Source organism: Helianthus annuus, chromosome 16 (assembly GCF_002127325.2).
Source record: "Helianthus annuus cultivar XRQ/B chromosome 16, HanXRQr2.0-SUNRISE, whole genome shotgun sequence".
Taxonomy (NCBI): Eukaryota; Viridiplantae; Streptophyta; class Magnoliopsida; order Asterales; family Asteraceae; genus Helianthus; species Helianthus annuus.
In genome coordinates this window covers 31,694,771-31,699,327 of record NC_035448.2, presented here as the reverse complement: position 1 = coordinate 31,699,327, position 4,557 = coordinate 31,694,771, and positions in this window count along the sequence as shown.

The window sequence follows — 4,557 nt, the reverse complement described above, 5'->3', positions numbered from 1 at the left end:
CTTTGAAGATGAAAAGGTCTTGTTTATTCTTTTTAGCCCAAGCTACCGTCTCACTCACAATTAACGGGCTATCCAGAATATTCCTACCCCCAAGGAACGCCGACTGAGTAGGCGAAATTAAATCCCCGATGACACTTTTCAATCTATTGGACAACACCTTTGAAATGATCTTATATAAGGACCCGACAAGGGAGATAGGGCGAAAATTAGCAAGAGATTGGGGATCTTTAATCTTGGGAATTAAGGCCACAAACGAAGAATTACACCCTCTGCTTATGTTGCCCATACTGTGGAAATCTCTCATGGCGCCCATAATAACATTTTTGAGGAACATCCAATATTTTTTGAAAAATTTTATGGTAAAACCGTCTGGGCCAGGAGCTTTCCCCCCATCGCAACTTTTGATAGCTCCCCACACCTCCTTTTCAGTGAACCCTTCACAGAGCATCACCCTCTGCTGATCCGAGATAGAAGGAAGGCCACCACCATTAAATTTTGGTCTTCTTCTTATCGGTTCCGAAAACTGTTTTTTAAACCAGCTTCTTATTTGATTCTTTAGCTCAACCGGGTCGGTAATCCAAACGTTATTAAAACTAAGGCCATTAATTCTGCTTGACGCAATGTTCACCTTCAATGCATTATGGAAAAACGAGGTGTTGTCATCGCCGAATCTCAGCCAATTAGCCCTGGCTTTTTGCTGAATGTTTTTAGATTTATCACTCTCCAATTTATTTAGCTTGACCCGGAGATTAACCCGAGTCCTTTTATCTTCCTCCGAGGCTGACCCGGTGACCGCTCTATGTTCAATCTCCCTAATTTTTTCAGCTATCTCTTTCATCTCTTTGACTTCAGAAAAGTTAACTTCCGCTCTCCACCTTTTGATTTCAGCTTTAATAGATTTAAGGATACAAGCCACCGTCACATCATATCTACCGCTAAAAGGCGGAGTAGCCAAAGACTTATGAACAATATCATCCATCCTTTGGTCCTCTAACCAGGAATTAAAAAGCTTGAACGGGATGGGTCCATAATCCAGCGGGTTGCAGGAAAGGGAGATAGGGCAATGGTCCGAAGCCCCGCGGTCATGAACCTCGGCTCTAGCATTCGGCCACCGGTTAAGGAACGAGGCACACACAAGGAATCTATCAAGTTTGCTAAACTTAACATTAACATGCCCAGATATATAAGTGAAACTACCCCCGGATAAGGCGTATTCAAAAAGCCCGGCATTGGCAATAAAGTCATTGAAGGCCTGGGCAGCCCCCCGATCGAAATTGGAATTAACCCTTTCGAGTTCGTCACGGACATCATTGAAATCACCGAAAAGGACCCACATACCTTCCGTTTGAGACATCAAATTCAGAAGGTCAGCCCATAAAATTCTTCGATTTCTAGCATCGTTGGGCGCGTGGATGTTAATCAAATTCACTCTATCTTCAACTCCTGCAATAAACCCCGAAACCACAAGGAACCTATGATTTTTCGTAATGGCATCTTCTGAAAACCGATCCGGGTTCCAAAGCAGAGCCAACCCTCCTGATCTGCCAACAGAGTCAACCGACGCCGCTTTCAGATTTGACTTATCCCAAAAACTACGAAAATTGCTTTCCGCCATCCCCGACCGATGAGTCTCTTGAAGGCCGATAATATCCGCTTTCAACTTCTTTTTCAACATCCTCACCCAATTACCTTTACCAATTGAGGAAACTCCATTCATGTTAATCGAAATAAAATTCATTGGACAACCATATTAGCCGGCTCCCCATTAACCAACTTTCGCACATGATTCTCGAAGCCATTGACATCGATACCCAGAGCACTACCAACTTCCATAGTTTCCGCAACCTCCCGATCAATTCCTGCTGCATCATTGTCTTTAGAGAATTGTTCACCTCCAGTCTCTCCCCTGTTCCGATTACACGAAATTTCCCCTTCCTTTGATTTAGAAACAACTTCCATTCTAAAGATTTCATCGATATTGAAGGGGTCAGAAGTTTCTTCAATCCCTACCGCATTATTTAGGTCTGGAGTGACGAATTCCTGTGCTCCTGTATTCCGTTTGGGCTTAAATTGATTGGGTCTTAAGGTAATAAAGCTGGGTCGGTGGAAGTCAGGCCCAGATTCCCCATTATCCCCATCAGGCCCAAAGTCCCCAATATCCCCATCAGGCCCAAAGTCCCCAATATCCCCATCAGGCCCATTTTCCTTAACACCTCCGATGCAATCCGACGGGTCCACCTTATCCCTTGCTTCTCTCTCCTCCATAAAGTCATTGTCTTTTTCTGCTCTGACATTCTTAGACAATCCAGCAACATGTTCCGCCGTTTCTTGGTTATCGCGCTCATTATCACATCCAGCATTAATTCCAACAAAGAGAGAATTAATGTGATTATTATTTCCCATGCACGTAGAACGAATCGACCCGCCACGACCATTCGAGTTACCCATATTTTGACTGTTCATTTTCCCAAATTCCGGCGAGATCCCCGGACTGTCATCTCCGGCCTGAATGGACGCCTCGTCTGAATCTGCATTACTCTCCTCTACCTCCGCCATGGATCCTTCGCTGGAAGCATATGATCCCTCGGCATCCTCTTTATCCTTCTTAATAAGGAAATTCGGGACCCACTGTCCTGAGATTTCTTCCACCCAGATTCTAATTTTATGCTCCCTCCATGATAGCACGAATTCATCAGAGAATCGCTTGCCCGAATTTACCAGAATCGCCATTCTTTCTTCTGACAAGTTGCCATCCTCTGAGGAAGCATCGGATTTAACAAGAATTCTGCCACATCTTTCACCAATCCTGTTAAAAATGTTACTCTCCCAAAGCGAAGCCGGAACCCCCAGGATTTTGATCCACGCTACTCTTTCGAAGATTGGTGGAATACCTTCCCACACATACAACCTAGAAAACCATTTTTCCCAAGACTCCACTTCATTCCTCAAGAATTCTTCTGCCTCCATGGCACTCTTAAAATGGATTAGAACTTTAAGCCCACCTAGATAACTCAGATTCAAACCTTCATCCAGCAAATTGTTAAGGTCATTAAGCGTATCAATATCCTTAGCTTCACCCACCAAAGATTTTTTCTCATTATTCTTTTTCATCTCCGTGTTTAAGGGAGGGAGCTCAATGACCTCCCGTTTCTCAGGATCTTTCATACCCACATTTTGAACCACGTCACGGAATGACCTACCCCACTTATGACCCGCCTCAGGAAACTTTTGTTGTACACCAACTCTCTGCTCCTGAATTCTATCAAAGACGGAAACACGTTCACAGTTTTCCTGTAAACGTGAGAAAACGGAAGGTCTATCCCCCATATTACGAGCCTCTACTTTAGAACCATCCCTTCTGAATTTAGCTAAACTAACTCCGATAACCGCCCCCTCGATTCTAACCTCTTTGAGTCTCTCAACCCACCAATCAGGGTCCTTTACATTAGATAACTTAACAAAACCAAACCTTCCTCCCGCTCTATCAGTTTTAAAAGGGACGAACACGTCTTCCAAATTGGACAAATGTTGGAAAGCACGCCAAAGAGATTCCCGGGAGCAGGACCCCGGAAGATTTGATATGAAGAAGGACGTAGCATTGCGTAATCTGCTTTCTCTGTTGTTGAAGACCTTTTCTCTTCTGTAATCGTGACGGTTTAACATCAAATTCCAATTGTCTTTCTGGTGTATCCACATTCTCCTCCCCATGCTTACTCCGACCAAAGAAAACGAACCAGTAGAGCCTCGTCCCTATAAGGTGTTAATGGGATTCGAACCAGTCTAGCTTAACTATACTCAGATAGCCGCGACCGGTATCAGACCCGCTAAGCCCTCGAGGAAACCAGGACACTACTGAGGGAAAAGGAGATCAAGGGGAGCTACGACGCTGACACTGAAGCGAGGAAAAAACCGATCCGTAGTGCGAATAGGAGAAACCCCGGTCAAGATAGGGAGTAGGGTACAACCGACTGCTCACCACGGTGAACAGACAGGACCCAGCACACTATTTCGGCGGCGATCTCCGGCAATCACACCGGCGACGGTTCGGTTGCTGAGAGAGAGATTTATTATTGCTACTACTTAACACAGTTTTATGACCTCTCATTTTCAATTAAATAATATTTTTATACTTTTATCATTACATTTTTCTCTCTCCTTCACTCACAACCACTTTCAATATATATTAAAAAATTATAGTGGGTGAACAGTGTCCCCCCAAATATACAGATGAACAGTAACATTTTCTCTCTCCTCCACTCACAACCACTTTTTATACTTTTTATATTTTAAAAACACCACACTAAAAATATGATGCCTTGGATGTGAATGCTCTAACATCTCCATTTCTCTCTTAATTTAATTATAAAAATAGAATGGGATGACATGGAGCTGATGCAGAGGATGATGATGACACCGTATAGCCTAAGGTAACATAGTTAATAGTTACTAAGACACTATTACAACGACAGACTAGACTTAAAAAAGCTCATGGATGAAGTTATATATAAGTAGTTTGTGATGGAACATATATCTCATATGAGGCATACATTTGTAGTC